This window comes from Tenrec ecaudatus, chromosome 3 (assembly GCF_050624435.1).
Source record: "Tenrec ecaudatus isolate mTenEca1 chromosome 3, mTenEca1.hap1, whole genome shotgun sequence".
Taxonomy (NCBI): Eukaryota; Metazoa; Chordata; class Mammalia; order Afrosoricida; family Tenrecidae; genus Tenrec; species Tenrec ecaudatus.
Window position 1 is genome coordinate 190,696,285 of NC_134532.1, and position 16,030 is coordinate 190,712,314.

The following is a 16,030-nucleotide window of genomic DNA, read 5'->3' on the forward strand; positions in this document are numbered from 1 at the left end:
AATCATTGCTGATGTCAGATGAACCTTTGCTTTACAAAGGCATTTGACTGTGTGGATCATAACAAACTCTGGAAAACCTTGAAAATAATCTGAATTTCAGAAAGTGTCCTTGTGCTCATGCACAGTCTCCACGTGGATGGAAAGCAGCTGTGTGCTCAGTACAAGAAATAGTGTGTGGTTTAAAATCAGGAATGGAATGGGGCAGTGTTGGATACTTACCATACTGGTTCAGTCTTGTGATATGCAGATAACACACTTTGTTTGTTGAAAGTGAGGAGGATTTGAAGCACTTGCTGATGGAGATCAAGGATTGCAGCCTTCGTTATTGATTACAACTCAATGTAGAGAAATCAGAATCATCCCAACTGGACCAATAGGTAGCATCTTGATCAATGTATAAAAGATGGAAGTTGCCAAGGATCCACAATCAATGCTTCTGGAAGCAGCAGTCAAGAGATATAAAGAGACATTGTATTAGGTACATCTTCTAGACAAGACTGTTAGAGTATTAAAAAGCAAGGATGTTACTTTGAGGACAAAGTACATGGGGTTTTCCATTGCATCACACACATATGAAAATTGGATATTGAATAAGGAAGAGTGAAGAAAATGGACACATTTGAATTTTGGTGCTAGAGGAGAATATTGGCAGTAGCATGGACTACTTAAAGGACAAATATATCCATCTTGGAAGAAGTCATGCTAGAGTGCTCCTTAGAGGCAAGGATGCCAAGCATTGTCTTACATACTTTGGGCATATTGTCAGGAGAGATCAGGCCCTGTCAGGAGAGCCCAGATGGACATCATGTTTGGTCAATGAGGTGGGCAGAAAAGTAAGGACTCTCTCAGTGAGATGCAGGGACACAGTACCTGCATCGTTGGACTCTGACACAGGGACCATGGTGAAGTTGGCTCAGGGCAGAGCGGTTTTCGTTGTGCTGTGCGCAGGGTCTCTGTGGGGAACCAAGTAGATGGCCACTAGAAACAATTAACTCCTGTGTCTCAAAATAGTGAATCAAAATAAAACCTTATCTTAGGGATAATTACCCTGCATAATTAACACAACTGACCCGAATCCTGCCTTATTAGCATCATATACATTTAGATTTACAAGTCATTGGAAAATTACACCTATTATAATATGGAGGATGGCTTAATCAGATCAAAAATGAGTATAATGACACAATACTGGGAAACATCCCCTTTCCAAGTTGACACATACTTTCGGCGGACACAATAAAATCCATAATGGTTACCAGGGATAGAAAGTTAACTAAGGGTTGACTCACAACCCCTAAAACAAGCAATACAGACTTGCAACCATACCTTGTTATTTTCAAACTTTTGAATATTTCTGTGCTTCCCTTGCCTATGTTTAGGCTTGTTTGTATGGATTGACATCATATTCTTTTCTAAGACATAAAAAAACGCATGTACTCCAAAAAGTTTTAAGTGATAACTTCAAAATATTGGTTGAATGTCCACACATATTGTACCAGCCATACATTACTAATACATTAGTTGAGTTTCCATTCTTCCCCAAACTAGGTTCTAAATCTGAGTCCTTAATATAATAGTATGGTTCAATGCTTTTTAGTCACTACACTAAACACATAAAAACATAGAGTAAAAATTCTATTACATGATTTAATGCCTTATATATAAGTGGAAAAAGGGAAGTAATGTATTACTTAAAAAACATTATTATAAATAAATGTACAAAAGTATGAAGTTAGAAAGCCAATAAAGAACAACCTAAACATACCTCAAGCTGAATGAACTAAACTAAAACTTTAAGCATGGAGTTGCCATATTGAAGGATTATATGAGCAAAACATTGAATAATGCAGGACATATCAAAATAGGATGCAAGGAACACACAGAGCCACAATACCAATAACATCTGCATAACACCCAACCATGTTAAGAGGCAGTTAAGAGGCAGCATATCAAGAACTAATGATATTAAGGGTCCAAGGGTGAGGGTCAAACTGTACTGAAGTCATTAGAAAAACAAAGCTTCCAGAATTGAGAGGCTACTAATTGAAATATTTCAACAAGTTGAAAAAACCCTGGAATCACTCACTCATATATAGCAAGCAATTTGCAAGATAGTCACCTGGCTACACAGAAAATCCAAAGGGCAGTTTAAGTGAAAAAAAAAAAAAGGAATCTTAATTAAAGTAAACATTCCAAGAGTTAGAAAGCCAAGAAAACATAATATGATCAGCATGTATCATGTTAAAAGAACTGAAGAATAATATTGAACCTCAAGTTGCAATATTGACCAACTCTACGGGGAAAATATGGAGCGATGTAGAAGACATCAAAAGGGAACAGAAGGAATGCAAAAAGTCACTATCAGAAGGACCTGGCTCAATGAGAGTGCAGTAAAGCACTGATGAAACACACAATACTCCTCTGGTTCCTTGAGGCTTCCTCCCCTCCCACTATCATGACCTCAGTCCTGCCTTTCACTGCGGACTAGACTGGAGCATGTGCACAGGTCCAGTTAGGAGATAAGCGCGCAGGACACAGGGAATAGGATTGGGAGCAGTGGCACCAGAAGGGCAGGGGAAAGATGGGGAGAGAAGAGGAGGAAGGGGGAACTGACCGTGATCGACGCACACTCCCCTCCAGGAGGGTGAACAACAAACCGCGGAGGAAGGGAGAGTGTGCTCAGTATAAGCTAAAAAGATAATAATAATTTATAAGTTATTGAGGGGTCACGAGGGTTGGGGGAGAGAGGGATGAAAAAAAAGAGAAGCTGATACTAAGGGTGCAATAGAAAGCAAAAATCTAGAAAATAATTATGGCAACATATGTGCAAAAGTGCTGATACAAAGGATGTATGGATTGTTATAAGAGCTGTGAGAGCCCCCAATAAAATTATCTTTTAATAAAAATTTTTAAGGAATGGTTGACATATAACCATTTCAAGAGCTAGCATATTATAGTGTCTGAGATCTTAAAGACTTGATTCCAAATAGCCAGCCATCTCAGTGAGATGTCAACTCAGCCCACATGGAAGAAACACACCAACAACTATGACCCGAGAATTGTAAATCATATAATCCAAAGGTGAAGGAGGAATCAGAGCCTAAATTATGAGATTCTGTTTTGCAGAAGGCTATGGATGACAATGGAAGCCCCTTATACATTTGTGAGATCTACACAGAAAATAAGCATCCTATGATTTCCCGCTATCTATAATGGAGGGATGGAAATAAACTGGATACCAGACTGATTACTGGAGAGATGACTGCAAGACATCAAAATACCAAACCTTACTTGAACAGTTAAAACTTTTTGTCACCTGATTCCCTCCTCTGAAACACTTTGGGCCTGATCTGATTTTCAACATTTTCTGTTTTGTTTTTGTTTTTCACATTGGGGTTTATCTCTGAGGTATTTTGTCATTGTAGGTAGCCCTCTTGAATTTTTGTTATATAGATTTCTGGTTGTTTTTATTTTAACTTAAAACCCAGGATTGATGAACCTCTAGAGGCAGCAAGTAGAATGAGGGCACTGGGAGCCACAGGGGAGTCGGGGGAGGCGTAAAGGGAGCTGATAGCAAGGAGTTCAAGAAGAAAGAACATGTTTTGAAACTGATTGTAGTAGTAATTGTACAATACTACTTAATGTGATTGAACTATTGAATGATAGGATATCTGTATTAGGTCCCAATAAAATGGTTTAGAAAAAAAAAGACAATAGTGTGGAAGGAAGAATTCTAATCTGAACGGATGGAGAACAAGGAACAAGGAATTCATAGAATAAAAATTGAATTATTTTTTAAAAACTGATACACTGCTAAAAGCATTACTACTTTAGGCTAAGAACATTGGAAGACAACTACCTGGCTAATAGACAAGGAGATTAATATCAGTGCCCATATGAAACAATATGGTTAATATCACATGCAAATATAACTGTTGAAAAACATTTGTTAATTATTGCAGCAGTATATAAAGAGGTAGCTGCCAGAAATTCAAGCCAGATTCAGAGAGGGAAATGGAATTAGTGATATCTTTGCTAATGGCAGATCTTGGCTGAAATCAGAGAATACCAACAATATAATTGCATGTGTTTCATTGATTATACAACAGAATTCAACTGCCATCCAGTAAATTCTGAATCATAGAGATCCAGTAGTACAGGTAGAAAAGCCTTTGTGGATGTCTGAGACTAGACTGACATGCTTTATAGGAGTTGTTGCTGTCATTTGTGTTAGGTGCCCTTGAGCCCCTTCAGACTCACAGGGACCCTGTACACAACAGAACAAAACACAGCCGCATCGGCACCATCCTCACAATTGTTCCTATGCTTGAGCCCATTGTTGCAGCCACTTTGTCAAGCCATCTAAAGCAGCGGTTCTCAAGCTGTGGGTTGTGACCCTTTTAAGGGTTGAACAACTCTTTCATAGGTGTCGCCTGATTCATGACAGTAGCAAAATTACAGTTATGATGTGGCAACAAAGATAATTTTCAGGTTGGGGGGTCATCACACATGAACTGTATTAAAGGGTCACGGCATTAGGAAGGTTGAGAACCACTGATCTAAAGAAAGTCCAAGATTGTACTCTTTTACACATTTGCACAATAAACTCTTAGTACAGAAGAACAGACAAGCTGTGGAACGACATCAAGAAGAGAGTGCACGAGGAAAGCAAACCTAATTAAATACGCAGGCAAAATATGAATGACTGGCTAAACAAAAATAAAAGAATAAATAAAAATTTAAAAATAAACCACTAATTTACCAAGCCTGATGTCCTTCTCCAGAAACTAGGCTCTTCTGATAACATCTCCAAAGTACATGAAACAAGCTCTTGTGATCGGAGCCTCTGAAGAGCTTTCTGGCTGTACTTCTTCCAAGACAGACTTTTTTTCCCTTCTTCTGATGCTCCATTGTACTTTCCAAATTCTTTTCCAGCACCATAGTTCAAATGCATCGATTCTTCTTCCTTATTCATTGTCCAGTCCTAGAGTGTCTTCTTTACTCATTGTCCAACTTTCACTTCCAAATGAGGCACTTGAAAGAAATATCATGGTTAGATCAGGTGAAACTTTGTCCTCAAAGTAACATCTTCGTTTTATAAAAATCTGGGGTTTGTGTGCAGCAGATTTACCCAATGAAACGCATTGTTTGGTGTCCTCACTGCTGTTTCCATGAGCATTGTCCGTGGCTCCAAGCAAGATGAATTCCTCGGCACCGTCAGTCAGTCTTTCTCCATGTGTCATCATAAGCACTGTTGTGAGCACTGTGTTTGCTTGATTCTGAGTGTAATCCATTCCGAAGAGTCCAGTCCGTGATATCTATCAGCAAGTGCACAGGAGAAGAACACTTCCTTTCCCAAGAATTGGCTGTTGATTTTGAACTGCTTTATCTTGCAGCCGAGCATGTAAGCCATGCCAGCTTCATGGATCATAACAAACTATGAAAAACATTGTGAATAATGGGATTTCCAGAACACTTCACTGTGCTAATGTGGAACCTGTCTGTATTCAAGATTAAGTTGTTTAAGCAAAGAAAGGTAATATCGGCTGCTTTAAAATCAGAAAAAAAATAAGTGTTCTTGACGGTTGATTCCTTTCATAATACTTATTTATTTTGAATGTGGAGCAAAGCATTTTAGAAGGTGGAATTCATGAAGAAAATTGATGTCAGGATTGGAGGAAAACTGAATAATACAAAGTACACAACCTTGTTTGACTCAAAACAAAGAATATGATGTAATTGTTGAAATATTTCAAAGATGTATATCATTATGGATTACAACTCAATGCAAAAAAACAAATATCCTCATAGTCGGGTCAATAAACAACCTAATGATTAATGGAGAAAAGATCGAGGTTGTCAGAGATTTCATTTGCCTGGGATCCACAATGAACATTCACGCAGGCAGGAGTGAAGAAATCAAGTGATATGTTGCATTGAGCAAATCTGTGGCACAAGACCTCCTTAGAGCATAGAGAGCGAACTTCTTTCTTTTCAGGCTAAGGTGCACCTGACTCAAGCCATGCATTTTTAGACCATATCCTATGCATGTGAAAGCTGGACGAAGAATAAGGAAGAATGCAGATAAATTGATGTGTTTGCATCATGATGTTGATGAAGACTATTGAGTATGCCATGGAGGATCTGAAGAAGCAACATATCTATTGTAGAGGCTTTATGGTCAGGAAGCTCCTTAGGAATGAACATGGGGAGACTGCTTGTCGGATACTTTAGGCATGTTATTAAGAGAGACTAATCACTGGAAAATGTCGTCATGCTTGGTAATGTATTTGTTGGTGGCGCTATGTGCCATTGAGTTAGTTCCGACTCATAGCAACCCTATGTACAACAGAAGGAAAGACTGCCTGCTCCTGCACAGTCCTGGACATTGTTCTTGACCTTGAGCCCATTGTAGCTACTGTGCCAATCTGGGGAAACCAAACAAAAAACAAACCCACTGCCATCGAGTCCATACTGACTCATGGCATCCTGAAATGACACGGTAGAACTTCTCCAGTGACATACAGAGACTATTTCTTTTTATAGGAGTATAAAGTCTGGCCTTTCTCCTGTGGAGCCATTGGTGATTTCAAGCTGCCGACTTTGTGAATTGCAATCCAATGCATAGCCACCATGCCACCAGAGCTCCTTGGAAAAATCTGGTAAAGTAGAGGGTTAATTAAAAAGAGGAAGATCTAAAAATGGATTGACACAATAGCTGCAATCATGTGCTCAGAGGGGAACGACGTATGCGCACAGGGCAGGCCATTTTATATTCTGTGGAACGCAGGCTCCCGGTGAGTGGGAACCAACTTGGCTGCACTGACCAAGAGCACACCATGACTGATTTAGCATTTGAAGTGTATTCCCACTCGTCTGGGCCAACATTTTGATGGTGTATCTGTCTAAAATCTAGATCCATGGTTCCCAAAGTGGACAACAGTGCCCCTTGGGGGTGCTGCAATGAACCAGAAAAGATGTAACAGCAGCTTGCTACACTTCATCCTGAATTATGGATTCTCATACAAAGGTTTTAATTGACAGGGCAGTGTTGAGTAATTTTTTTTTCTGAAAAGGAAGTGATAGGCCACATAAATTTGGGGACCGATGGTTTACAGCAAACTCATTAGGCATTTTTGCCTACCATTTTCAGCAATGATGGAAACATATTAAGTCTGGGGCAAAGGAGGATATTTATTTACTAGTAGAGATTTCTGAGTTACCTGATGTGAAAGTAACATAAAATCTTGGGGAACACTGGCATTTATCTAAATGAACCTTTCATCTTGTCATCTAACTGCAAATATTTTACAAATTTGGTAGCTCTGTTTTTCCCTGCTTTTAAAGTTCAGGTTTTCCTAGTTGGTGCATTTTCAGTTCCAAAGAAATATTCTGCATGTTTTCTTTAGGCTTGCAATCTTGCACGGGTATTTTAAAACCCCTACAACTGACAGTTTTCAAGCCATGGTATTTTCATTCTCCTCATATGTTGAAATTGGACAACGAGTTAGGTATTTGAATCATGGTGTTGAACAACAATCCTGAAAATAGGATGGATCGCTAGAAGAACGAACAACCCAGTCTCAGAAGAAGTACAGTCTTGATCTCGCATACTTTGGGCATGCTAGCAGGAGAAAACAGTTTCTAGGGAACGACATATTTCGCTAAGTAGAAAGCAAACAAAAAAGAAGACTCTCCCGAGATGTATTGATAAAGTGGCGGTCACCATGGGCTCCAACGTAACGATTGTGAGATGGTGTGAGGTTGCGGTGATTTGTCTGTTGTACAGAGGGTTAAGAGTCGGAACTGACTCCGTGGCACTAACAACAGCAATAGTTGATCCTTATATTCAAAACCATCACAAAATACATTTCTAGTAGTATATTCTCTCATCGGATGTTTCCGATGGTCCCTCTACCTTGCTTTAAAATAAGGTTTCCTTTTCTGACCCATTTGAAAGTGAGTAAGGCTGTATGACTATTTCTTGCCAAAGCCTTGTGAACATACATGGTATCTTTATTTGTGGACAGATGTATTTTGACTCTGGTGATCACAATAGTGAATTGGATTGCTCTTATTTGGACTTTAGTATCCAATTGAAATAATTAGCAGTCATAGTAGTTTATGTTGAACCAGTAGAATGAAAAAGACAAAAGATAGTAAGTAAAAAAAGTGCTACAAGACCTCTAATTTATCTCTGCGCATGGTAAGGCTTATTACACACAAATGATGTTTAAACAACATATCTCTATAATAAATTAAGGACTCCCAAAGAAATATAATTTTCTAATCTCATTGGGTTGTCTTCAAAAATCTTTTTGAAAAAGTAAAGATACTTTTTGTGTGGGGAAAAAGACCCTTATTTTTTAGTATTCCATTTTAAACGAAGCTAAATAAGACAAAACTTCCAAGGGAATGTGGCCACCAGGTAACAAGCATAAGAAGACACCATCAACAATGACTTTAAAAAATCACAGCAAAAAGGAAAGCCTTCACACCAAGAAAGCTAGGAAAACAGCTGAAAAGCTAAGTAGGCCAAAGTTTCTTAAAACCAGTGCATGTGGGAAGACAGGAGGAGGCCGCACAGCCACCAGGTGGAGTCTGTCAACCCCTGCTGGCAGGTTGCCCCACTGGAGGAAGGAGATTGGACTCTGCTCTTCCCTCTGACCTGAGCTGCCTCTGTGCCCTCGCCCTCTTCTCCAGAGGCCCTGCACTAATAACAAACCCAGACGGCTGGCTGTTCAGTGTAAACAACCTCTATGCAAGGCAAGAGCCTTCCATCCAGTAGTGACTGCGGGTCAACAGATGAAGTCAGCTGCTGGATACAGAAGCGCTCATTGCCTGCCTGCCCCAAGCATTTTCTCGGTTTGTTTGCATCATTTAGTTGTTTTTTTTCCCTTTTGTTCCTGCTTCCTTGTTCCTTCTCCCACGCACCTCACCCCCTGTGCATCCCTGCTGAGCGAACAAGTATGCACACCAACGCAACCACAGCGTGGCACATCCCACCCAAATAACCTTTCCCTGCTTCTTCTACCCCTGCCCCTCCTGCCAGCACAGTCCCTGCAGTGCACACCGCCATAAGCAACAGCCCCCACCAAGCCTCCCGCCATTCTTTTTCCTTCTTTTTCCCTGCTTTCCACTCTTCTTTTCTTTTCTTTCTACAGCTTTCCTGCTTCTGTTTTCAGTTCTTTTAAAATTTGTATTCTTCATATACATATATGTATTAAAACATACAGATGTATATAAATATTGTATTCTTAATATATATATATATGTATTGCTATCTACTCTTCTTGATATATATACATTGCATATATATACACATTGCATATATATATATACACACGGTGTGTTTGTGTATATATATGTATGTATGTATGTATATATACATTATATATATATCTAATCGGTCTCTACTCACGAACTGGCTCTTCTTACTGTTGTTGCCTTTCATTTTCTCTGTTGAAACTTGTTTCACTATATCTGATAAATTTAAAAACCCTTCTTATATACATTTTCATTATTTTTAAAAACCTCCCGTTCCACTTAGAAGGCCTATTTAAAGATTGCTTTTGCTTCTCTGATTTCTCTTCTTCACCCCCATCTCCCTCCTTATTCCCAGCAACCACTGCTAGCTGCTACCGGCAGGCGTCTGACCACCACATCAGGACTGCAGGAGCACCCAGATCGATGTGATCACAGGAACACACGCAGCCTAATCACTCAAGCCATGCTCCTCACTTCTCTTCTTCTTCTTTGCCTTTACTCATTTTTTTCTCTTTATATTTTGCTTCTCTTTTCATCATTCTTTATGCCTCTTAATCAATTTTCTTATTTGCTTTTATTCGATTTCTACTAAGCATATATATATAATACACATAAGAAAAAAGGAAAATATATTCATATATGTCTATATATCTATACATATATTCTTGTTTTATCATTTATTATTTGCTTAAATTCTCTACCCCCATCCTCACAACTATCTCATTCTGGTCTCTATCTCCTTTTCTTGGTAAAATTTGTTTTCCAAATACCTAATAATTTTGACTATCCTTCCCTCCAACTTCAGCTTTGAAGTCCTTTGATAGTTAAAGGCCAGCAATTCGGCAAGGAAGGAAAGATGAATCTCTAGAACACTGGCTAGGTGAATGGCTCCAGTTGGCCTGAGGCTTGTACATTGTTTAATAACAAACTCAAACTCATGGTTGTTGAGCCAATTCTGACTCTTAGCAAACCTATGGGGCAAAGTAGATCAGCTTCCTTTGTGATTCCGAGACTGTAAATCTTTATGGGAGCAGAAAGCCTCATCTTTCAACCTGAGAGTAAATTATGGTGTAAAATTGCTTACCTGGCAGTGAGCAGGCCAATCCATAATCAAAACCACCACTATTAACATATTCTTCCAAGCAACAAATTACTCATATTTTGGCCTTTTGCTTCATGGGAATTCATGCTGACCTTGCAATATGTTATGTCTTGACTCCATTTTTAGGCCTCCATTGGAATGCAAGAAGCCCAGTGATGCAGTGGTTATAAACTCTGCTAACTAAATGACCCTCGGTGTGGACACAGCAGCCACTCCACAGGACACATGTGTCAACCTGCTTCCATAAAGTCTGCAGCTTGGAAACACTTTGGGGCCAGTTAAGCTTTTTATTATAACCTTACAATGAGTCAGAGTTACTTTGATGGGTTGGGATATTGGATGGGCTCTCCAATCTTGCTTTGTCCAAATGTCTGGACTGTAAGAATGATTTTAACTCAATAGTTTGTAAAACATCATCACAGAAACGTGCTTTGTGTATTGACATATCTCTTACCTACTTTGTTAATGGTTAAAATTAGTACACTTTCTTTTAATACAGATCAGATAAATCAGTTTTCAATGCATTCTGGTGGCAAATTGCTTAATTACTTGATTAATAATTTAAAAATAGGCAGTTCAAGTTCATTCAGTTTCCTTTTTTTAACTTGTATATTCTTTTTATTAATCATTTTATTGGGAGCTCAAACAATTCTTATGACAATCCATACATATCACAATCCATACATACATCAATTGCGTCAAGCACATTTATACATTTGTTGCCATCATCATTCTCAAAACATTTGCCTTCTACTTTAGCCCTTAATATCAGCTCCTCATTTTCCCCCTCCCTCCCCTCTCCCCCTCCCGCATGAACCCTTGGTAATTTATGTATTATTATTATTTTGTCATATCTTACACTGTCCAACATCTACCTTCAACCACTTTTCTGTTGTCCATCCCCCAGGGAGGAGGTGCTATATAAATCTTTGTAATCAGTAGCCCCCTTTCTATCCCACCTTCATTCCACCCTCCTGGTATCATTACTCTCAGCACTGGTCCCCCTTTAAGACCCCAGGTGCTATATATTTTGATAGCCCAGACACCATCAGCTTTCTTCACCACAATTGCCTATGCACACATTTGTCTTCAGCAATTGTGTCGGGAAGGTGTCATGGAATGCCAATTTAGTGGAACAACTTGTTCTTGCATTGAGTAAGTACTTGAGTTAAGGTCCAATGTCCATATGCTGCTTGCATGTAGATCTATTTTCCTACCATCCTATATAAATATATTTACATATGCACATGCCTGTATTTAGACCTCTATAAATACCCTTTGTCTCCTAGTTCTTTCCTCTATTTCCTTTTACTTTCCTCTTGTCCCACTATCATGGTCAGCCTTCATTTGGGTTTCAGTAATTTCTCTCAGTTACATTGCCCTTGCTGAATGCCTATACCAGGCTTCTCACACCCTCCTTGCCACTACTTTTGTATCACTTGTTTCTCCTCTTTTCCTGGGTTGATCAACACCACCTCCTTACCCCAGCCTCCCACTGTCCCATGTCCCCCAAAACCATCGGTCCCACTGTTTTTCCTCCAGACTGTTCATCCAGCCTATCTTATCCAGATAGATCTGCAGAGATAATAATAGGCACCAAAAAACAAGGCATAGCAAGGCAAAGTGACAAATGAGAACACAACAATGACAAAAAAGAAGAAAACCAATGACCCCAAAAGAAATAAATTAATAACAACAAAAAAGGAAAAAGAAAAAAAATTTTTAATTTAAAAAAGGAAGAAAAACCTGTAAGTAGATCAAGGTCTGATTTTTGACCTCTAGGCATATCCTCCAGTCAAGTCCAATGGGGTGCCATGCTCTGGCCCCAGAGTCTGTCCTTTGCACTCCCTCGGGGGCTCCCTGCTCTGTAACTCCTGTTGCTCTCCCACACGCCTTTCGTGTTTTGACTCGGTGTCAGGGTCAGTCCATGCCAATTCTGACACTGGGTCATGGGGTCAGTGAGCAATGTCATGTCTCCTAGTGGGATCAGTTATATGGTCCACTCTGTGCGTCGGCTGTTCAGAGTGGGGATATCGTCCTCCAGGCCTGGTGGGCCAGGATGTGCTCCACTCTCTCTTCCTCCCCATTCATTTGCTCCTGTGTGTCCTGAGCTGCAGCTTCAGTGCAGTCCTCTAAAGTAAACCTTTCTGGGGGAGGGGCAGTTGTCCACATAGCTGGTATAGGGGGCCAAGCACTCAGACCCCTCCAATGGCTCCCCTCTCCATGCTTGCATGCTGCATTTAAATTCCGGAGCACTGGATTGAAGTCTGGTCCCTCTTTCCATGTGGAGACACAAACAATACCCTCCCCTTGGGTGGGTCAGTGCCCTATTCCCCCCCACACATCTCTTTTTTATTTCCCTTTCCTACCACCCGCTCCCCCCCCCCCCCCGGCTTTCCTTTTTAGTTGGCTACCATATGTATCCCCTGGATTTGGTCTGGCCCCTGCTATACTACCTGGACCTCACCTCTGGAGTGTTTGTGTACAGTAGCTTTTTCCCTGTGCCCCTTTTGCATTTTTCTTTCTTTCTTTCTTTCTTTCTTTCTTTCTTTTTAATAAACTTACCTCAGCGGACTCATGTCGTACTTGTCCTTTTGTGCTCACCTTACTTCACTTAGCAAAATTCCCTCCAGTTCTTCCCTTGCAGCGATATGCTTCATGCGTCCGTCGCTGCTTTTTAGAGATGCATAGTATTCCATTGCATTTATGCACCACAGTTTTTTAATCCATTCGTCTGTTGATGGAAATTTGGGTTGTTTCCAACTCCTTGCTATTGTGAACTGTGCCGCAATGAACACTGGAGCACAGATATCGGGCCATAGTTCATTTCTTGCCTCTTCTGCGTATATGCCCAGTAAGGGGATTGCTGGGTCTTATGGTAGCTCAATTTCCATCTGTTTTAGATATCACCAAATCATTTTCCAGAGTGGCTATAAATACCTACAGGTCCACCAGCAGTGGATGAGAGTTCCTCTCTCACCACAGCCCCCAGGCCCTCCAACACCCAGGCCCTCCAACACTTGTTGCTTTCTGATTTTTTGAATTTGGGCTATCTTTGAGAGTGTTAGGTGGTATCTCATAGTTGTTTTAATTTGTATTTCTCTTATGGCTAATTATCATGAACATTTTCTCACATGTTTATTGGTCATTTGGATTTCAGACTCTGTGAAACTTCTGTTCAGGTCCTTAGCCCACCTCCTCAGCGGGAAGTTAGTTTTACTCTTATTGTAAGCTTGCAAAGTATTGTAGATTTTAGTGATTAGGCCTTTGTTTGATGTGCCATCGCTAAAGATGTTTTCCCAGTCAGTGGGCTCTCTTACTATTCTCTTAGTGAAGTCTTTCAATGTACACTGGCGACTTATCTTCAGTATATCCCACTTGTCTATTTGGGACTCCTCTGTATTTGTATCCTTCCCTATTACCGATAGCCTATGCATTCCTTGTGCCAAGGTTCTCAGGTTTGTCCCAATTCCCCCGTTAATGGCCCTATCTCAAGGTCTGTGATCCACCTTGAGTTTATTCTTGTGCATGGAGTGAGGTAGAGTCTTGATTCATTTTTCTGCAGGTAGATATCCATTTTTTCCAGCACCATTTATTGAAGAGGGCATCTGCTTCCCATTTAATATTTTCTGGGCCCTTATCAAATATCAGTTGCCTGTATGCTTCTTATGCTGATTTATGTTAACCAACCCCCCTGCCCCTCTCTGCCTTGGAGCTAAGCAAAAAGACTGGGGTTTGAGTTTTACTAATAATATATATTTCACTCTTCTTTATATTATGCTTGTGAGGTGCTTTGATTTGGGCATGTCACGCTGACCCCCAGAGGGGAAGATTCAGTTTATCAGGGGGTTGTTTCCTTCTTGGCCAATCGGAACTGAATTTGATCCCTGAACTTGGACTAAATACCTATTTTCTCCCACACCACTATTTGCCTCAGGTAAAATGCTGCCTTTTCTTCTCCAAATTATGGCTACCCGCCACCGCCAATGCTCAATTGTGAGCTCAAGGCAGCCAACCATGGAGAACTCCTGCGTGGGGTTCTCCGGGCATCTCGGATTATGTTCCCTCTTGGGTGTCTGCCTGCAGAAAGCACTGCTCCTGGTGAAAGGGAGGGGAGATTTTCAGCTGAGCCCTGAGCCCAGCTCACCGAACCGCGAGCGACTTGGAGCTTTCTTGGTTCGCTTTGTGAGTGGAAATCACACACAAAAAAGGGGTTCAGGAGAGACCCTAGTATCCTAATTCTAATTTCAGGACTCCACCTCCCAGTTTCCTTCACCTTACCTCTCAATTTTCTGGTCTGGCAGCAGGAGCTCTGGACGGATGAGTCATAGATAATTGCCATTTTGCTCCTGATTGTTCACTTAGTTTCTATAACAGAAAGAACTGATTTTCTGCCTCTAATGATCAAAGCAAACAAACAAAATTGAAATAAAAATACTATGGGGGAGTTCTATACCATTATAGGAAGTCAAATAAAAAACAACTCAACAGACTCCAGCAACAATAAATAGGATTATGACGGCACAAATTATGATTTATGACTACTCTAGATAACTTGCCTAAATTATGTGGGCATTTATTTTCTGGCTTTCTCTCTGAGTCCCTGAAGAATTATTCCAAATGTTCCCTACATTGGTTTCTCAGTTCCAGTCACCATGATGTGTCTGCATTAATTTTCTCCCGCTCCAGACCCCATGAGTCCGTATGTTCCATTCACAAAACAAGTTAAATCATCCTCAGTGGTATTATTTCTCATTAGGAGTTTAATGTGCTGGCAAGGTTAATGTTTCAAATTAATTGTCAAATTGTTGAAGGGGTTGAATAAAGTTAATTAAAATTCTTCTGCACCAGCCTTATGTCCTAGTTAGGAATATTTACCCCAACATGCCTCTAATGTTCCCACAGTCAGAATTGAACGGGTCTTCCATCTCTGACACAAATACTTTTGGACTCACAAAAATAATCCTTTTTTTGGTCACTATTCTTGAAATAGAACAGAGTCTAATAAATTCACATTCACTTTTATACATATAGCCTCATAAATCTCCCTATTTCCAATTATTTAGGCATAAAATTCTATAACTAATTGATCAATCCTCCAACTTAAATGCTAAACATGCTTAATTACTTATTTTTAATCTATATTGAAAATCGTCACATTTATCAATGATTTAACGAGACATTTTTATGAACCCACAAAACCAAAACAAAACTCACAAGCGTAGAGTAAGTTTCATCTCATAGTGACCCTGCAGGACACTAAACCCTTTGGGGTTTCTGAGACTGTAATTCTTTTGGGGAGTGGAAAGCCTCATCTTTCTCATGCAGAGCAACTAGTGGTTTCAAACTGCAGTCCAACAAATAACCCACTAAGCCATCAAGATAAATAAACCATAAACTGACATTAGTCCTGAGGTTATTTCCAAGATAGGATACTTAACTTCAATTTGTCTAGCTTTCATGGGAAACAAAAGGAGTGAACTTCCAAGGTGCTATAACCATGGTCAAAAAATAAAATATAAGGAAACTATAATTCATTATTCCCTTATTCACATTTGAGATAGAAAATTTTTTTTTCTATCTCAAAATTTGGTACTAGGAGTAGAAGGAATAAGAAAAATAAAAGTTTCTATTATCATAACCTAGGTTAGTATACTAAGC